A 21,132-nucleotide genomic window follows, 5' to 3' on the forward strand; every position below is an offset into this window, starting at 1 on the left:
GATGCGATGCAAATTATTTATTCCTTTACTCTTTGCAGATGCACATTTGTAAATGTTCAAGTCTGTTTCAAGTCTGGAAATAAACATACCGGGGAGCCTTTGGGGCTGGGAAGACCCGGATGGCCATCTCTCCCAGGAGACCCTGCTCTCCCTGGAATGCTGGGCTGGCCTGGAAAACCAGGGTCTCCTTTGTCACCCTTGAGCCACAGGTCGAAATACATCTTGCCAGCTTCTCCCTTGACTCCGCGCTGGCCCGTCAGCCCTGGTGCGCCTTGTGGGCCCTGTGGGAACAAAGCCTCGTGAAACCACACACTGGACACACTATCGCGGCAGTAGCACAGTCACCAACAGACTCAAGGAGCCACCCTCCTCAAGAATGGGCACATAATCAGACCTCATTATCCATTTTCTAGAAGAAACCAGTAATTCCACGGCAAAGTCCTAATCAGCTGAACTTCTTGTGTTTTTCTGAAAAACACTCATTTTATGAGACATTCCAAACAGCCCGGGAAGGAGCAAGGGGTGATGGTGTGGCCTTGGGCACTCAGCTCTTAGAATGGCCCTCAGGCAGCTTCCTTTACCCTGCTCCTGTCACACACCCACGGTCATTTCAGCCCCGGGCAGGAGGTGCCCATGTGTGGCTTGCTGGGCCCAGAAACTGCAGAAGTGACTTCTGAGCACAGGTGGCTGTGGAGCAGCAGTGAGGGTGGGGACAACCACTGCTCTCCAAGTCCGGTCACCACTGACATGGAGCAGCTTTCCTTTTATGCTCACACCCCAACTTTGGAAGAGATAAGAACTTTCAGGGCACCAATGAGAGAAGCAGCCCCTGGAAGTGAGCACTGGGCCAACTCTATAATTATTTATTTTGAGATTCAGAAGAGTTGCAGGGATTTTCCCAAGAGACACACAATAGAACATTCTCAGTTCCTGGAAAGTTAAATCTGTAAGGAATGCCCGCACCCACCAACGGTTTCCCCTCCAGCATCCTGGGAGCCAGCATTCACGTGGAAACAGAAAGGGCTTCAATAACTGTTTCAATGGCCTGTTCCCTAAGGCCTGAGAAAGGCATCTTCCGACTCCCTGCTGACCTGGAGGAATCTGAACTCTCACACAATTCATTTAATTTGAACTCCTTTTCACAACTCCTTCCAAAGGTTCCTAGATCTATGTGAATCACACACGTGTGTGCACATAATACAGACTTCTCAAAGGAAGGAGCTGGACAACCAAAGACAACCCAAAATGTGTACAATCTTTAGATTTAAAAAAATGGCTGCCATTGATGACTCACCTACTGTCATAATATGTCACCTCTGATCCTTATTGCAACTCTGCAGGGAAAACACTAAACCCAGGACTTAGCAGAACAAGAAGCAGATACTTCTTGGGTGATAGATCCAACACCACACAGCTGGGAAGTACAGGGGCTGGGACCCAGATGCACGCATTTCTGCCTGCAAAGCCTCTACTTTATGGCCACACCTGCTCGGTGCTGATGAGAATTAGGCACATCTGGTAAAACCCGCCCACTGCGCAAGTGTGGAGGCTATGCTTGAAGAAGTTCTGTGTCCTGCTCTAAGTCAGACAAATGGCAGATTTGGGACTAACCTGTACAGGGCTGCCTTATTTTCCTGCCCATATTGCTTCCTAAGAGCTGAGACAATGCAGGATGAGGAGGGGAGCAGGTGTCCTTCCTAAGCTAACGGTGACGCACTGCCTCCTGGAAACACATCCAACACCACTCAGCCTCTGAACATATGGAGAGAGTCAAAGCGACTCTCTGCATTATTCGATATTATTTAGGAATTTAAATGAAATGACATAAAAATCCAGTTCTTCAGTCACACTAACCACATTTCAAGGGCTTAATAGCCATCACTGGCCAGTGGCTGCCAGTTTGAACATCATGACAGAAGATTCTACTGCACAGCCCCAGCTGGTCTGAGCTGCCTGTGCTAGAATATCCCTGTGACCCAGGACGCTGCACTTGGACCTAGCAGGAAAGGTGGAAGACATCGTCTATTTGCTCTGATCCCAAAAATGGCAACAAATTATTTCTACCAGCCACCTGCCAGAAATTTTAGCAGAGAGTTACAGAGAATTCATTATTTAATTGAAAGACCTTGTGGTAGTTTCCGACTGCTTCTCTTGAGTTAATATTAGCTTCTAAGCATCCTTAAATCCCAGCTAACATTAGACTCCAATATGAAGCCCTTCCTGTATGCACAGGCTGCCTTGTAGTATATAGTCCTCATTCTAGAAATTTCTTTGCTCCATTACAATTTGTTTGCAGATCTGTCTCTCTACTTGTGTTTCAGGGCTTTGAGGGCAGGACCAAGGTTTCCTATCTTTCTATCCTTGATGTTTGCAACCAAGAAGATGCTAGAAGGAGTGAATGTTGAACTGGCAATATTCATCAATAAAAATTAAATACCAATGTAAGAAATTATAACCAATGTATGTTTTTCTCAACCTGAAAGCATACATTATTTTATGGTGATTACTCACAGCCTAAAAACATAAAGCTTTCCAACACTACAATTTTAGGGTGAGAAAATATAATCCTTTATTTTAACAATGGTGACCTTATCAGCCATCCTTCTATTTAAGGGAGAAATCTAGAATTTTAAAACAGTGACATTGGTAACCCTAGGACATTTCATATGGTTTCTTTGCCTCAGAACTTCTTGATTCTAAATGGTTCAAAGGTATTTTGATCCATATCCCTTAAGATAAATGCTGAGGAATCAAATACTGCCTTGAAAATTTAGCATTGGCTGCATTAACCAGAGAAGATTGCACTGGCTTCATTATCTCGCTTGGGTCAGCCTCGTGTGTGTGTGTGTGTGTGTGTGTGTGTGTGTGAGATCCGCCATTCTTTCCCAAAACCAAACACTCGGTTTTCAAAAGTAGATGCCACAGAAACGCTATCTGCATCGCATGAAAACGCAGAGTGTTTCACCTTTTTAGTTTCAGTCCACTCTCCAGTGTGCTCTGCGGGCTCACGGACAGCTCTTTCAGCCTCCAGCCAAAAAAGAGATTGTCTTTTGGGACTATGACCTACATCCCAGGTGACAACGGAGGCAGAGACTGGAGTGATGCATCTACAAGTCAAGGCACACCCAGGGTGGCTGGCACGACCGGAGCAGGGAAGGGCTCTGCCCATAGTCTCGGTGGGGGGGGGTGGGGGGCAGAATGTGGCCCTACTGACACTTGCTCAGCCTCCAGAACCATGAGGGAATAGACGACTGTTGCTTTAGCCATCTAGTTTGCGGTAGGTTGTTAAGACAGCCCCAGGACGCTAACAGACACTCAAAGGATAAAACCCGAACACATGAGGAGTAAGTGAATGCCTTGTGTGTCAGAGCCGACTGCCCCTGTGAGAGGCTGCTCAGGACCAGCAGCACATCTCTTCCTGCCTCGCTCCTTCCCCAGACCTGGACTTCAGAGGCAGCACCCAGGGTGGGGAGAGGAGGGAGCGGCTGCTGGGGGAAGCACTGCCCTTGGCGCCCAGCCCTGCCCAGTGTCTGGGAATTCTCTACAACCACCCACCTCTCCACCTCCGCAGACCAGCACGAAGCCTGGCACATCTACCAATGCAAAAGGGAAATGGGAAAGCTCTCTTCTCAGTTTTGTATGGTGGAACTCAGGAAAATATATATTTTCTTTTCTCTTTTTAATGTTACCTTTCCTTGCATACTTGCACAAGTAATAAAGTTTTTAAAAATTTTTCTCTCATTGTTTGTTTTGATGGTATTTACTGAAATGTGCTTTTTTTTGTTTCAAGAGATCTAGGGGGTGCAACACGTAAGTTTTTTAATATGTCTAAGTTGGTTACTAAATCCTGATGGATGCAGAGAAATATCCTGTATCAATACCTGCTACTCAGTCTCACTTATCACCTGCCCTGAGCACTTAAAACACAAATGCCTCTAACACTTCAAAAACTCACTCATCTACATTCCGTAGAGGGGGATAGTCTATCACACTTATCTCCAGAATATAATATCAAAACATTATACTTCCTGCAGGAGGACTCATTCACAGGCAGCCGTCATACCTGAAAAGAAACAGGCGTTGATGCACGTGAATTTGATAACCAGGGAGTTAAATAAGACTGTAAGAACTTGCAGATACCTAAAAAGAGTATGAAATACTTGCAAAGGAGAAAATCAGCATCAGGTAACATTGCCAGAGAGCATGTGGCCGATCCCACAGCCACACCCCTCCAGGAGCCGTCACACACTAGAGGATATTTTCTCACCTTCTGCCACTTTCCTTTGCTCTCAACACAGGCTCGAAAAGAACTGAATGTCTCGAATCCTTTAAATTCTTCATTCACACCTAATGGTTCAAAAATATGAAGGAAAAAATGAAACATTCTCTCCATCCTTCCAGCTACGTGTTCAGGGCTAGGTTGAGACTTACGTGTTCCGAATCTGGGAGTGTCACAGACCTGAGAATCCCACCAGGACCCACTGGGTAACAGTCCTTCTAGGGCTAACGAGGAGGAAAGAAAATTGCAGAGACAAGACCTTAAAATATTGTCAGGAATGAAATTGGGTTTCTCCTCACGGCTTTACAAAAACATACGTTTTCAAGTAAAATATCCTGAATTCTATCTTTACTCTAAGATTTTCAAAAATGATGTGGTCGCTTTCAAATCATATAGGTTCTGTCTCAAATATTGAAGGGCCACCTTCTACGGCTAGGAAAGTGGAGAGCTGAGGCCCTTATGTGGACAATTCAGAAGAGAAAATAAAAAACCTTCTTTGCTCCAGATTGCCCTTTAGGAGCAGGGGAAGGTGTTGTCTGGAATGTCCAGGAAATGAAGACGTCTTTCCTTGTCTCGTGTGCCAGTAAAGATCTGGCCAGACTGGGCCCCAACAGTCAGTTTTTCATCCTGGATGAAAATAGAACAAATTGACACAAATAGACTACTGTCTGGGAGTGAAGGAAGATGTCTCCTTTGAAGCTGGTGGGAAAGTGGAGTTCGATAATTGAAACACCAGAGCTTTTACTCCAGCATCTCTGCTGCCCTTGCACACAGACGACATTTAATTATTTTAAAGTGCACACGATCCTTTCTCATCAATGCGTGGGGATCTCTCCACATCTTTTCCAATACTGTCCCTACAAAATGCTACGTGTGTGGGTTAGTGGTAAACCTTTCTTTGTGATCAAGGTTTTCTTCCATCAATCATGTTCTCTGTGCAATTTAAGATGCTTCCTTCACATAAGACAGCAAGAGCTCCACCCAGAGCTGTTTTTTTGTTTGTTTTAATTTTCTCATTTGTGTCTTTTTAAGACCATACAACCCTCACTATGAATAATACCTTCTATGAGAAAAGATATTAAACAGAGTATCACTGATTGAAGTTTAAAATACTAATAGAAACAAACCATAAGGATTTAGACAAACATATTAAGAGGTGTCTGGCTGTAAGTCAATTTTATAATAAGGCTCTCTGGCCTCTTCAATCAGAAAGCAGCTGAGGCACCAGGCTATCACACATACTAGATTGTCGGATGGACTCGGTGCGTCTGACGTGTTTGTCCACACTGTGTGCACTTGGCTACTCTCGTTACACCCCCTGAAGCCTGGGGTCTGTCGCACTGGGGAGTGGGGGAGGGTGGGATTCCTGCCGCGTGCAGAAGTTGTTCTCATTTCCTGGGGTATCTTGAAGCCCACTGGGGGCTGGCCCCTGAGGAGAAGACATCCCCATACCAGGGGTGGTGGGAGGAGCGGGGGAGGTGACTGCAGAGTCCCTGCCTGGTTGCTGCAGGCTGAGCAGGGCCCAGGACAGACTCCAGGCTTAGCCCTGGCCACCTACCCCCGTGGGAACACACCTCCAGTCTCCTTTACAAAGAGCTATGGTGAGAAGAGGAAAATAACCAGAAGCCGAATGTCAATTAGTAAGTGTTTTTTTATCACTCCAAGAGGAGAGGACAAAAAACCCCTACTGTTTTTCAAGGAAACAATGGCATGCTAAAAATACTAATTAATTATTCTGAAAATATGAATGGAATGCTGGAGTTGGCCACATTGCACATTTAAGCACAAAACGCAACACGCTGGTGAATAAAGCCTCCCTGCGCTCAGGATGCTGCTCCCTTCGTCACCGTGTCTGGCGTCACCTACGGCAGGTGAGGACAGAGGCAGTCCAGGCCAGGGTGCACGCCCACTCTGAGGCTCTGGGGCCACCACGCTGCAACAGAAAAAGAATTTTAGGCGTGAGGGTGCATTTGAAAATTTACTTAAGCTCCTGTCCAGATACCCTCCGCCGAAAGGGCCGATGCCGCCCCTGCCAGGGCGTCCGCGTGCCTCTGTCTCCCCGAGCAGCTCCGGCGCTGCTCCCTGGAAGTCATTTCGCCCAGCTTACCGGAATATTTGAGTAACCATCAGAACATAACTCCAAGGGCTTTACACGGCCCCCGCTGACACGTCTGACATTTCAAATCACAGAACTATAAAATTCTAAAAGTCATTCCGCAACGGTGGCAACCAGTGAGGAAACGTGCTTCCGCAAACATGTCATTTCTTATTTGATCAGAGATGAAAGCATCCGGTTTTGAAATGAAACTGCATTAAAACATCTGTTTCCTGGGACGTATTAAAGATAGAAGAGTCTAGCAGAGATCAAGGGGAAAGACAGAACCAGTCAAGAGGAATAAAACATTTTGTTTTAGGGGGAAAGTCAAGAATACAGTGAACCTGGCAATGCCTATACAACCCGCCGGGCTAATTTTAGAACAGTGAACTGTTACGTAACCCCAGAATTTCAATGAGAAGAGGTGTGGGGCCGGCTAGGTTGAGCCCCTCCTTTACACACATTGGGTGTCTGGGGTCCAAAAAGCCAAGGAAACAGGCTGCAGGTTTTTTAAGTATATGCATGTGGAAAACATTAGAAAATGACAGTTTTTATTTGACTTCCTCTAAAGTACATGTTTCCCTTTTAGTTTCTTTAATGTGTGAGATCCCCTTGTAGGGCCCTTTGATGTGTAATCATTTTGGATATTCAGAAAATTAACTGCTAATATCTAAAATAACTGTAAACTTATTGTTACCACACCGTTTATCTACATAGTGTTCTGGGCCTAAAGTTCTTATTTGCCTTTCTCAATGATTTTAAAATCAAACGTTTTAAAACTCCAAAATAAATAGTTTGCAAGCCCAGATCTGTTTGTGTGATCTGGATACTCAAAATGCAATCTTTTTTTTTTATAGATTACAAATTGATAAATTTACCTGATAATTCATTAACTTTTTTTTTTTTTAGTCAGGTCCAGAACAAAGAAAGAACAAAAACAAAAGGATGTTTGGCTGTACAAAACCCTGTGGCAGTGTTTCTCAGCCATGGACCCACTGACCTATTGAGTTGATGGGAGAATCCTTTGTCATGGGGGTGTCCTCTGCTTTGTAGAATGTTTTGCAACATCCCCAGGTACTAGTAGCAACCTCTGCTGAAAATGTGACAACCAAAAATGCCTCCAGACACTACCAAAGCTCAGGAGTGTGTGAAATCACTCCCAATTGAGCACTGCTGCCCCACAGCAAGGGATGTCTAAAAATTGGTGTATTTTAAACCAAGAATCAGAATGGCAACTTTTAAGTAAACAGCCTTAGTAATAATAGAAATTTTATTTCAGTCTAGGATTTGGAGTGTAAAATTGTAAGCACGATCAGTCTGAGAGAGTGGTGTTATGGTGATAGAGTTGGAGAAAATTTATACTACTACTAAGTAGGCACAGAACACTGTACCTGGGCAGGGTAGCATTTCATCCCCGCTTTCCGATGTGGAAGGGCAGTCTTAAAGAGGGTACTTCTTACAAAGCCGGCAGGGGTGGGCGTAGGGGAGCGGAGCCCAAACCCAAGTGCAGCAGACCCTTCAGTGCCTTCTGTCTCCTTAACGAGCTCGTCCTCAGCTCTGGGTCTCCTCGGTAGCCATTCTGGTTTGTGGGTGGATATTTTAATGAAGTGTCATTGACATGACAGCTCTAAATTGTTCTGTGGATTTTATCATTTTGACCCGCAATAGCAGTCTATTCTATCTTTTTTGTTTTATGACTGACTCTATGACGGTAGGGAATTTGAATGTTTAAGCAATTGTATATGGATACAGACAGTGTGGGAGGGTTTTCGAGTTGACAAAGAGGCTGTTCCATTTTCATAGGTTTCAAAAGGTGCGTTCCACCCATTTTAGCAGAGTACTGCTGTTTCAAAAGGTCAGTTAGAAATATTCTTTCCTTTTTATTTATATTCAAAATGGAAAGGAAATCTAGTGCTGATAAGGTTAGACTTTGATCCTTGAATTACCAAAGTGTTCATAGAACATACCCTTTAAATAAAATCTCAGCAAACAGGCCACATCCAGCCCCAGACAGCCTAATAGCCACGAGGAAATCAGAGCATCTGGCAGTTCAGATCTGTAACCAGCTTTGGGGAGGGGCCTCATGACTGATGAATAAACATTAACATTATAAATGAATATCAATAAATATGACATGTTGGTGATTAATCACATGGCAAGGAAAATAATTGCAGGGGCACATTTCTGAATCAGATAATCAGAAAAACATTTTCAATTGAAAATAGTAAAGTATGCTTTGCCTCTTAGAAACTGTAAGATCACCATTTACATAGAACCTTTCTCTTCAATCTTTTTTCATTAATATTCTAGAAAGGAGGGAGGGGTGGAGACTGAGGTACCAAAAAGACTTTGACCCCATATTAGAAATTAGTCAATGAATATGACTAAAAGGTCACACTTAGTCAATCTTAACATTGCTCAATATTTAACAAATATTTACTGGGTACAATTTCTGGGCGAGACACAGTGCTTGGCCCTGAGAATATGGAAGCCAACAAGTCACACGTGGTCCCTGTCCTCAGAAAACTTGCAGTTTTGTGAGAAAGACAGTCAATAACCAGGAAAGTCAGTAAAGTTTAAAAAAATGAAATTCTGATGAGTGCTGTGAAGTACAGAAAGAGTGGCGGTGATGACACGGTGGAGGAACGGCCTTTCAGGAAGTGAGAGGCGACCTGAGCCTGGAGGACTAACACAATTCCACCGGGAAGAGGGAGGCAGAAAGCATTTATGAAGAAAGAGGAGTACATAAAGGATCCGAAGCAGGAAAGCATTTGGAGGCAAAGTCCTGAGTACTGTGAATGAGGAGCACAGTGCCTGGTCACGCAGGGCCTCGCGGGCTGCAGAGAGGAGCTGGGGTTTCCTTCCAAGCATAGTGGAAGCTGCTGAAGAGCCCTCAGCAGGTAAGGAGAGGACCTGACGAGCTCTAAGGATCTCACTGGTGGCCATGGGGTGACCTGGATGGGTGTCCAGGGGAGCAGTCAACAGGTAAAGGCAGGAAGCTCGTGGGGGGTGAAGATGAGCCAGCTGTGTGGCTTGGGCTGGGGTGGCAGGGAGAGAGGTTGTTGGTGATGCCCTGTCACTTGGAGACTTGGTGGAGTGTGCTCATGAGATGGGCCGTGGGTGTGCGCCACGGGACACGGAGGAAACAGACAAGCCGTGGGTTCTTTCCCGAGCAGTCGGGTGGATGGCGATGTCTTGGATGGAAAAGGGGGAAGGCTGAGAGATGAGCTCTGTTGTGAATAAACATGAGATGTGCATGAGACTTTGAATTAAAGAAGTTCACCAGGAAGCTGGACATTCAGGGCTGGATCTCGGGAGAGAGACGAGGGTCGAACATGTCAATTAGGGAGCCTGGGATTTGAACTATGGGAATGGCATGAGCACTCGGGGATGGTCCAGGACAGAACCCTGCAGCTCTCACACTGAAAAGTGCCCTGGGAAGGAGGATCTGGAGAAGAAGGTGGAGAAAGAGGGGGACGAGAATCAGGAGCAGAACCCCAAGAGCAGCGTCTCCCAGAAGTCCAGCATGTGGGGAACGTGCCTTGTCCATATTCACACTGCAGTGAGTCAGCCACCTCTAACTGACAGTGATAAAAGGGTCAACAAGTTCCCTGCATCCTGGAGGTTACATTCTAGCCAAAGCATATGTTTCAGAAACGTGCAATGGGTTAACTGTGTTGAATGATTCTGAGAAGTGAGAAAAATGAGGACATATGTATCGTTGGGATCTGGCAACATGGAGGTTCTTGGTGACGTAGACAAGGGCTCCCAGTGGTGTGCTCTGGCGGAGCCCACACTGAGTAGCTTCACCGTGTGCAGGTGGTCCAGGTGGTGAGGGGGTGTGGGCAGCACACACAGATGAATCTTTCTGAGAGATTTTGCTATGGTAAGAGGGGGACAGGTGGCCAGGTCTAAAAAGGACAGAGAGTCAAGTCCTGCACATGATTATTTAAAGACAGAAGGCCCCAAGCATGTGGGAACGCTGAGGGAAGGATCCCATGGAGGAGGAGAAATTAATATCGGACAGAGAGAGGCTAACCAAGGCAGCCCCTCCCTGAGAAGCTAGGGCAGGGTGACCCCAGAGCAGGTGCAGACAAGCAAGATTCGGGCAGAGAGAGAAACAAGCGAAAGGAGAGGAGGGGGTCAACGCAGGTGGCTCTATAAATGTGGAGCGGGGGAAGTGTGTGTGTTCCCACCTGATGGAGATCAGGTCATCGGTAGAGCAGGAGGCAGAAGAGAGGGTGTTACAGGCTCCACAGAGAGGAGAAGATGGCAAATGGGCATCAGAGAAGTTGGAAAAGAGTTAAAGAAACACAGCAGGCCAAGGCCACCTGCTCGTTTGAGGGTTTGTGACAGTGAATTTAGAGTAAAATCAGGTTGTGTCATTTTCTCCAATCATGCTGACCACTTGAGCTCAGGAAGAGGGCAGCAGAAATCAGCCAAGGGTGGCGTTTGCGGGTAAGCGAGATGGAGGAAGACAGACAGGAACGTCAAAGGAGTCAGTGGCACATGACAGTCTTAAAAGTGGAGCACAGGAGAAAAGCGAAGAAAGAGGGGGCTGCCAGCCGAGAGCTGAGACCCCACAGGGCTTCGCCAGACCCTAAAGACAGGCGGCCTGTGCGTCTCCAAAGACCCTGAGCACACAGCTGGGGCACATGACTCCCACGATTACAGGCACCTGTGCCCCCAGGGGTCTCCAGGCAGGGACGACCTCCGGTGTCCCAGCTGCCTCGTTTCTTCTGGACACCCCCCTCCACCCCATTTCTAGTCATCTTGGAATCACGTCACCTTTGACTCATTGGCAGGGTGATGACTTCCGGCTAGGCACAGCTGGAGACAACTGCCCCAAAGTGCACTCCAAATGCTCCCACTACCTAAGCTACCTGGAGAGTGACAGATTGTGCCTCATCTAAAGAACTGAAACATGTAATTGAGATAGGACTCCTGTGCCCTGAAGGAAACACACATTAGGATGCTTAAAATGTGCCCGGGGGAGAGGGCGCCAGGGCATCGATTGAAAGGATTCAGCTCAGTTTGTTTGGGGAGAGGACAAGAGAGCAGGTCTCTAGATGACCCAGTGGCACAGTCCTGTGACAATGCAAGTAGAAGGGGCAGAGGACACAGGGTGGTTTAAACCAACTTCTTCACCCTACAATTTTGAATTCTCTACCTCCCAACCAAAAACGCTATTTTCCATATCCCCCTTAAAAATGCAACCCGAATGGAAATCTTCCTATTGTGTTTCAACATGCAGGAACTGAGGTCTATGGCTGCCATAAGGTTTCTGGAAGGTTGGCATTGCTTTTTAAAATGATCTCTTTTATCCTCCTACATGTTCATTTGCAAGTGATTAAACACACACGGTAGTAACTCCAGGAATAGTAATGTCCCTGACAAGGAAAGTAACAAACAGGAGGAAATTAAAAGAACCCAGTATGACCCAGAAAAAAAAAAAAAAAAAAAAAACCCTCACAGATTTAATCAGGAGACATAGAATATTCTCTGGGCCCTGTTAGGAAGACCCCTGGTGCCAAAAACATGGCAGAAATGGGACAATTAAAATGGATATGGGGAGGGTGGCAGATACACAAGATGAAACAGGGCTGTAGCTGTGCAGAGCAGGCAGCCCCAGCAGAATTCAGATGAGAGATTCAAACCTAAACAAGAGCCGTGCCAAACGGGAAGAGGAGCGGAGGAAGCGGGAGTCACTGAGTCTGTCTGCGCTGCGCTGCCAGGAAGCTTACCAGTTCCCCAGGCAGACCCTGGGAGATCCAGGCGTCTCATCCTAGTGGAGCATGTGTCACTCTCCCTGCAGCCTTGCATGTGTGCCGCGGAGTCAGGATTCTGAAGATGTGACAGGCCATTGGCGATGATTATTCCCCCCATAGACACCTCTCCCTATATTGCCTTGCTGAGCAGACAGACCTGGTGGTTCATACAGTGCAGACAAGGATTAGACAATTTCACTTGCCATGTTAGAATACTGCCCATGCTCAGTGACAGATGGGTTCTTGACAAATTGCTCATGGCAGCCAGCATTTAGCAATATCGTGAATGTCTGAGTCTTGTGAATGACCTTATCCTTGAGGTATTTATTGCACACGCTACAGACAGCCTCTTAATCCACGAGCTCATCTACATGAGGAGAGGAGAGGGAGGGTGATGGGGGCTTCCTTCTTCTCCTGATATGCCCACCAAGTGGTGGCCACGTTAACTGAGGTCCTACTCTGTGCCAGATCCTTACCTACATTTTTCATTAATTTATAAACAAACCCTGACAGTGTCTACTATGTGCTGAGCTCTGGGATGAGCCAGGAAGGCCTGTCCTCAGTGAGCTAGAGATCTGGTCTACTGGCAAGTGGCAGAGCCAAGCGTTGGAGCTACATCAGTCGGGTGACAAAGTCCTGGGTGCATACAAAGCAGTGCGGTCCCACAGATCTACCCACCACAGTGGGACCGTTCTATAATTCTGCACTAGTCAGCCACTAGTCGCTTGTGCTAGTACAGCTAAAACAACTACATTTTTTTCTTTTATTTAATTTTAAATTTAATTTAAATCATCAAATGTAGCTAGTGGCTACTCTGCTGGACAGTGCAGATGGAGACTATTGACCCAAGACAGTCTGACTGTAAAGAATCCTTTTAAAGACAAGAATATTCTGAAGCTGGAGGTGCCCTGGCAACAGCTGTGGAGGGCATGTGAGCAGCTGCTTGGGGGTCTCTCCACAGCCACAGCCACTGCCTCTGGGACTTCCCTGTCCCCAGTCCCTGAGGGCTTCTCAGAGGCTGGATGGGTGTGACATCCTGGGCTGTGGTGAAATGGCTTGGGATCTGCCAAACCCATGCTTAGCTGTCCACCAGTGTGGCCCCCCAGCATGGAGCCACACATTGATGATGTGAGTTGACAGTCAGGAGACCCCATAGGCCCACCCAGCCCAGAGACAGCCACTCACCACGGAGAGGTCAAGTCAGGGAAACCGAGTTCACCTCTCAACATCGCCCGCAGTGGGGTGGTCCCAGGCAGGTCCCAAGCCCACTCCAAGTCTCAGTGTTCTTGCATAGAACTGGAATCATAATTCCCTTGAAATCATGTTGTTATTTAACTTTCAAAATGTCTTAGGTCTTTAGATCACCTTCATTTTATGTATTTGTACAGATTCACTTGTATGGAAGTAGTCTGTGTTATTATAGAAAAATTAGAATATATAGAGAAGGGGAAGTCCACGTGCCCACAATCCCACTGTGCTGTCTAAACCTCTGTCAACACATTGGCGACATCCTCCGGGCGTGCTCTGGCAGCAGGGAGCCTGCAAACACACCACGTTGCCCGCTCTTATTTTATTTTATTTTTTTTAGTGAAGATTGGATTACTCGCCACATACTCTTCTAAGTCTTGATTTAATTGCTCATCAACAGGTCATGCGTACCTTTGGAAACACACAGTTATTTTAAATGTTTTTCCTACATTTCAAAATTTCAAAAACATCTCTGAGAACACACATGTGTTTCAAATACCTGCATAACATTCTCTTTCCTTGATGTACACTAATTTATTTACTCAAGTCTTTATTTTGAGATATTTGGGCTGTTTCTAATATTTTACTATCACAAATAATGGTGTAATAACTTCTGTGTACATACACATTGGACTATTTCCTTTTGAAAAAGTTCTCCAAATAGACGGCTGGGTAAAAAGGCATGCACATTTTTACCATGTTTGATTCTTATCACTGAATTGTCCTCTCGAAAAGAAAACATGTGTCAGTTCGTGCTCAACTGCAGATGCTGATCCTGAGGCTGCCCCTCACCTCATGCTCCCTTGTCCTCCCATAATTCCTGCTGGTGTGCCCAGACTTCACGCTCGCAGTCGACTGGAACAAAGCTCTTGCACTTCCACCTGGCAGCCTGCGAATCCATCTGGCACATCGCCCCAAATTTTTATCTGTTAGTCTAAATATTTCACATCCTTTAAACATTCCTCATAGGAAATCGTTCCTAATGCAGTCTGTTTATGCTCCTATTAAAGCAGTGCCCAGATTCAAATAACAAAGTCAAGACTGTATTGACTATCACTTAATGAGTACTTAGACTGTGTGCAAGATTCTTTTCTAAATGCTTTTAATTTGCTTTGACTCTATGGTCACTGTTATGGACTGAAATGTGCCCCACCCCCAAAAATTTATATGTTGACGCCCTAACCCCCAATGTCACTGCATTTGCAGATGGAGCCTTTAGGAGGTAAGTAAGATTAAACGAGATCATAAGGATGAGTCTCTGATTCCGTAGGATGAGTGACCTCATAAGAAGAGGCTCTAAGAGCACAAGTGTGATCTCTCTTCCTCTCTCTTTCTCTCTCCCTCTCTCTCTCTCTCTCAATCTCTCCTTCTCTCTCTGTCTCTCTCTCCCCATACACAACACAGAAGAAAGGCCATTTGAGGAAACAGCAAGAAGGTTTTTCACAAGCCAGAAAGAGAGCCCTCATCAGCAACCAAATTGACCGGCGTCTTGAGCTTGGACTTCTCATCTCCAGTAGTATGAGAAAATAAACTTCTGTTATTCAAGCTACCCAGTGTGTGTTATTTTGTTAGTCAAACCAGTCAGCTAACTAAGACAGTTCCCTTTAATCCTCAAAGCAATCCCACAAGATAGTTCTTATTCCAACCCCATTTGACAGATAGGGAAAGTGAGAAACAGAGAGGTTGAGCAACATACTGAAGATCCTCATGCAGCTGGATGTGGTAAAAGTGGGAATGTGAACCCAGGTAAACTCACTCCAGAACCCATACTCTTAAATTCCGTGATATGTATACTACCTCTTATCTCTGGACAAGATCTGCCCAGTCGAGATTAAAGATGAGCACCTCCCTTGGTCTAGAGTTAATACCTCTACTAATGCAGCTTAAGTTGCATTAGCTCTTTTGGCAACTGTATCATATTATTAGCATACCTGGTGTTTAGTTTACTAAAACCTCTAGGTTCTATTTCACATAAGCTTTAGTTGAGCCATGATTTCTCCATATCCAAAATGCAATTGGGATTTTTATTAGCAGTGCACTTACGGTGATTGAGTTCTACCCAGTTATAGAACACCCCCACATCCCAACCCACCAGGGTCTTTTGGGGTTCTGGTGTAAACCTACCTCCCAGCTTCCCAGCTTTGTGCTATTTACAAATTAAATAAGTCTGCCTTCTGTAAAGGAAGTGTGCCTTATAACCCATGAAGTGCTGCACAGATTCGTCACTGTTATTAAATATCTCCATCCAAGTCATTGATTAATGTTGCCATCTCAGAACCAGCAAGGGGCTTCTGGAATATAAAACTGAGAACCTCCTTCTTGGTAAGTGTCTTTGCAGCTCTTTAGACCTGTACTCCTATTTGGTAAATATTACAATTTTGTGCTCTCATCTTTTTTTCTTTATTAAAGTAAAAAAAAATCAAGCTTTATTTTTGTATAAAAGTATACTTTCCTTTAAAAGAGAAAACTCTTGGTATGTGTGTGATAAATGATAAATCACACCATACTTGTGGAATGCACACTCCATAAAACAAAGATGTCATTACACTTTGCTTTCTATTTCTGTGTTATGAATACAGTGTGTACATGTTTTGGTTTCCAAATATAAGTACATACACTTACGTACGTATACTGATGCCTGAGGCGTCCGTGTTTCAGCTAAAATGGAGATGTCTTCCCTTCCCACCCCTGTGCCCTACTCTCCGCAGTGAGCCACTGTCCAGGGCCTCGGGTCAGAAAAGCTTCTCCAAGTGTGGACTTTTCTAGAGAGAATATCATTAGAGTGAGCTGGGATGAGTGGGTCTGGACATGCCCTTTGGTAAGTTCAAGTATTGTTCTGATGCCACATTTTCCCTTTCTTTCCTTCCAGAACCCTCTCATAATATGCCTGCCTCAACAGAAACACGCAGGAAGACCATGTCCACTACTGTGGCTGCAGCGGCCCACACAAAGCCCTTAAACTGCATTTCAGCCCATCCCCAGAGTCTGTTTCAGTGGTTTTCCCTGCGGATCTCTCTCTCCTGGCATCAGAACCTGATTCAGATCCTTTCAGGAGACTACAGATGATATATCCACTTTGATCCAATTCTTCTTTCCCTCGCTCTCTTAATGCCTTGAGCTGACTTATGTTTACGATGAGCCAGGCCCCATCCCACCCCCCAGTAAGGCAGAGCTCACAGGCACAGGCACAGCCTGACCTGAAGCACCTCCAAGGCCCGGGGTTGTGCAGGAACGTCCGGCAGCACAAGGAAGATGCCTGAGCACCTGCCTTCCCCGCGGGCTCCAGCTCAGCCTTCGGGTGCAAATGTGTACAACGTGCCTGTCAATCCTGGCAGGCTGGGGGTGCTTTTAAGTGCAAGAAACTTAAAGGTGGCAGGTCACACATGCCGTTCCTGGCAGAGACTCTCCACTCCAGAGGCAGCCCCTGCACCCAACGTGAGTGTCCAGTGCCTGGGACGGCCGTGAGCGTCTCCCTGGCACCCTCCACTCTGCTTTTTCAGGAGCCTTTCACTTTGGTTGATTGTTATGGGCCGAACTGTGTCCTCTCAAAATTTGTGTGTTGAAGTGCTCATGCCTAGTAGCCCAGAGTGTGAGCACATTTGGAGACAGGGCCTGTACAGACAGGATCGAGTTAAATGAGGTCCTCAGGGTGGGTGTTGATCATTACAACTCGTGTCTCTATGGTAATAAGAGGAGCTTTGGACACAGAGACAGGATGGTGGGGAGATGACATGACACAAGGTGGGAGAAGATGGCCACCTGCAAGAAGGCGGGGCCTTTCCCTCCGGACCCTCAGCAGGAACGACGCTGGCCAAGCCTGGGTCTGGGACCTCCGGCCAGAGCCGTGAGAAAGAATGTGTGATGTGTGAGCCACCCAGGCTGTGGCACGTTGCTAAGGCAGCAGAGCCTACGAATATCCTGATGGTGGGTGACCATACTTATCATCACTTGGTGACATGATTAAACAATTTAAGTGCTTTCATGCAGAGATTTACACTTTAATGATCCCCAGGCTCCCATTGCCACTAGAAGCAGGTGGACTCAAGCCCTTCATCGTGCCAGGGGCTTTGTGATGGAATGACAGAACGGCTAGATGCAGTGAGGGCCTTGGGTGGGGTCCTACGTATCCCTGGAAAATGGTAAAATCTGAATAAAGTCTGTGGTTTAGTTAACAGGGTTGCAGGCATGTTAATTTCTCAGTTTTGGTAACGTTCTGTGGTTATGTAAGAGATTAACATCCAGGGAGTCAGGTGAAGAGTATCTGGGCAATCTCTGCATTGTCTTTGCAATTGTTTGTACAAATCCTTACTTATTTCAAAATGGAAAGGTTTTTATTTTTAATATGCTTTTGTGAAAGTAACACAATTAAATGGCATATGTAAGTTATCCACTCCTTCCTGTTTTCCAGTGTGACACTGTCTCGCTGTAACATAGTTGCTGTCACTGCTGTAAGGTGAGGTCTGCCTGTTTATCTTCCTTGTTCCCAGGAGAGTGGCCCGTGGATGGACAATCCCTGAGACGATGGGCTCAGCTGGCTTCAATGTACCCATTAGGCACAGGAGCTCAGTAGGCCCATAATGCTGTTAGAAATTAATGTTTAAATTTATTTTAAAATCAGGATAAAAAAGAGACATTTAGGTTGAAGAAAATATCTTAATATGTAATATTAAGATATTTACATATAACTGTGCAGTAGTAAATTTAATTTTTAATCTTTTTTATGAAGGAAGGGGCCACAGAAGTCAGAATGCAGCCCTGGAGGTTGATGTCCACGTATATCAAAATGAAAATCTAGACATGATTGTCCTGGTGTTGCAGAGGGACACATGCATAAGCACACGCCTGTCAGATAGAATACTGTTCCCAAACTGCACTCCTGGGAGGCCCAAGGCCACATGTAGGTGTCTCAGTGGCTCCTGTGGAAAGTTCTGGAATCTAAGCCCGGAGGCCCCTAGGCCTGGGCACCACAAGCCCCATTCAACCAGACCAGCACCACTTAAATTGTTTCTTACATGATGGAGGTATAGCATATTAGTTGAAAAACAAGGATTGTACTGCTAAAAATTTTTGAAAAAACTCTGAAAGGAGTGAAGCCCAAGGATTGACTCTTAGGGTGACAATTCAGGCATCTGTCCTGTGAAGAGAAGGAACAGGGAGGTGCATCCAATTTAAACAACATTTGGGAAAGGGGGGGTCTTCATCTTCTGCTCAGCAGCTGCCCACGTATAAGCCATTTTTGAACAATATTTTACCACATGGCCTCTACAAAATAAAACAGGAAAAAATATTAGGTTACCACTTCTTCCTGACTTTGGTCCACTTCTTGAAAGGAAAAATATTCAATTCTCAGCAAGCTGTGGAAAACGCCTTTCGAGATTTTATGGCTGCTCGCTCTCCAGGCTTTTTCACTGCTGGCACAAACAAGCTACCATTAAGACGGCAAAACCATATCGATAGTTTAGGCACATACTTTGATTAATTTTACTGCTTCTTGTTTGAGATATAATAAACTACACTTTTGATTTGAAATCGGACATTCCATATTTAATGACCTAATAGTTTCTTCCCCATAACTAACACTTCCGCCTTCCAAGAAAGAATTATTTAAACAACCCTTCAAGAGCTCTTAATCTGACTGAGAAACTTCAAAACACTGAAGTATTTTTGCACCACGTGAATTGAAAGTACTAGAGCAGCCCTTTCACAGCTCAACGCCAGGCCTGGGAAATCCCTGCTGCACATGGACAGCCTAGATTCCGCCCAACAGCCAGAATTGTAAACCATAGTCAAGTGGACAGTGGTCTCTACAGCACTTCTGCACAATTAGGAGAAATCGCACTCACTGCTGAAATTTGACCAACAGATTGTAATTATCCAAAACTCAGCCTGTCCATTTCCCAAGGCACAGTCACAAATATTGTAAACAATTTTGTTTGTATCATAATCATGTTCAAGGTATCAAATGAACAAAAGGTGACTTTTCAAGCCTACTTTCAAAAAACATTTTAGGTCTAGGAATTCTTACTCTCGTCTGCTGCTCCAGAAGTGAAAGAGGGTTTGTCAGCAGGATAATTAATACATAAACAGCTGCACCCACTGTTTCTAGGATTGTTTCTGCAGGCTCTCCACAGCAGTCATGCAAAGTAGTTTAATTTTTAAAAACCACTGGAGTGCTTTACACTTGAGGTCTTGTAAGATATTCAAAGATAAAACAAACACACACACGTAGTCTGTAAATACCAGCTTTCCATGTAGACAGAAGTACACTAGACCACAGGAGATAAAAAATATGTATGTATTGGGCCTTCAAAAAGGTCTGTGGGGAACAGACTGGCTGGAATGCCCCTGTTTCCAGACTGCCCTGGCATCTTGCCCCTCGCTCCCGACAACCCTGTCCCGGCTCCACGCTGTGGTCCAGCCTCCCGCTCACCTGTCCGTGGCCTCTCTCCCACCACGCTGCAGGCAGGCCCATTTATGTGAGTACCAGTAGCGTACTCTTGCCAGCTGGACCATTGGCGAGACCGTTGCAACACCCCCCTGAAAGTGACAATGAGGAACTCCCAAGTGACTCTTAGGTGAGGTGCCATCCGGGCCCTGTCTCGCTTCACCTTCCTTCACTTACTTAGCAAGCGGTCACCAAATGTCCCTGTTACAATGGGCGAGCCTGCCGAGATGGGCGCCCGTGTCCTCCACGCTCAGAGGGATGCCAGTCTAGTCAGGGGCAGATGTGGAAATGAGAGCTCCTGTGGCTACACATCCTCATCCATATTCACTGTTTTCAGGCTTAAAAGAAAATTTTGTCATTTTAGTGGGCTCCTCCTGTGTGTCACTGAAGTCTTCCTCCCTTTTCTTTTGTAAGGACATCAGGTAAGGATGATCTTATCTCAAGATTCTTAACTTAATTGTATCTGCAAAGATTCTAATTCCAAATAAAGTAATGTTCTGAGGTTCAGGTGGATGTGAATTTTTGGAGGACTCTAGTCAAGCCACTGTCAGTAGGAAGTAGAAGTTAGGGTTCATTTTTTTCATAGAGATATCCAGTTCCAGCATAATTTGTGAAAATGACTTATTTCCCCCCATCAAATTGTTTTGGAAACCATATGTTGTTTGACAATGATGGTGAAATAGTCCATATTCTTACTGAATTTTTGATCTGCTGGTTCTACCAATCACTGAAAGAAAAATGTGGAAATTATTGAATTATATTTGTGTATTTGCCTATTTCTTTCCCCAATTATGTCATTTTTCTTTGTGTATTCTGAAGCCCTGTTATTAGTTGCATACACATCTAGAATTAGCGTGTGCTTTTCTCTTTGTTCTTCATTTGGATAAATTCCATTGCCCTGGGTTCAAATGTGTTGATTGTTTCTTCAGCAGTGTCCAATCTGCTGTAAGCCAATCCAGGAACATTTTCATTCCACATTTTATATTTTGCAGTTTTAGAATTTTCGTTTTATTCTTTTTAATAATTTTGATTTTTTTTCTGTTAAAATCTCTGCTGTTCACCATTTTGTCTCTCCCTTTCAGTCTTTGAATGCATTTGTGTTGGTTGTTTTGAGGTCCTAGTCTGACACTTCTGACACTTTGGTCCTGTCCAGGTGTGTTTCTATTGACCCTTTTTCCCTCAGACTGTGGTTTACCTTTTCCTGCTTCCTTTAGTCATTAGTGATTTTCCTATTGCGTGCTCAACGCTGTGGATGCGATAATGCTGAAGCTCTGGCTTCTGCTGCTTTCCTTCACCG

At 45.3% G+C, this 21,132-nt stretch overlaps 1 pseudogene; it reads right to left on the bottom strand.

The window, feature by feature from the left end:
* LOC138380932 (collagen alpha-1(IV) chain-like) overlaps positions 1–19,977 on the bottom strand; it is a 43,990-nt pseudogene extending 24,013 nt beyond the window's left edge.
* Positions 19,978–21,132: the final 1,155 nt, after the last annotated feature.

This window comes from Eulemur rufifrons, chromosome 2 (assembly GCF_041146395.1).
Source record: "Eulemur rufifrons isolate Redbay chromosome 2, OSU_ERuf_1, whole genome shotgun sequence".
Classification (NCBI taxonomy): domain Eukaryota; kingdom Metazoa; phylum Chordata; class Mammalia; order Primates; family Lemuridae; genus Eulemur; species Eulemur rufifrons.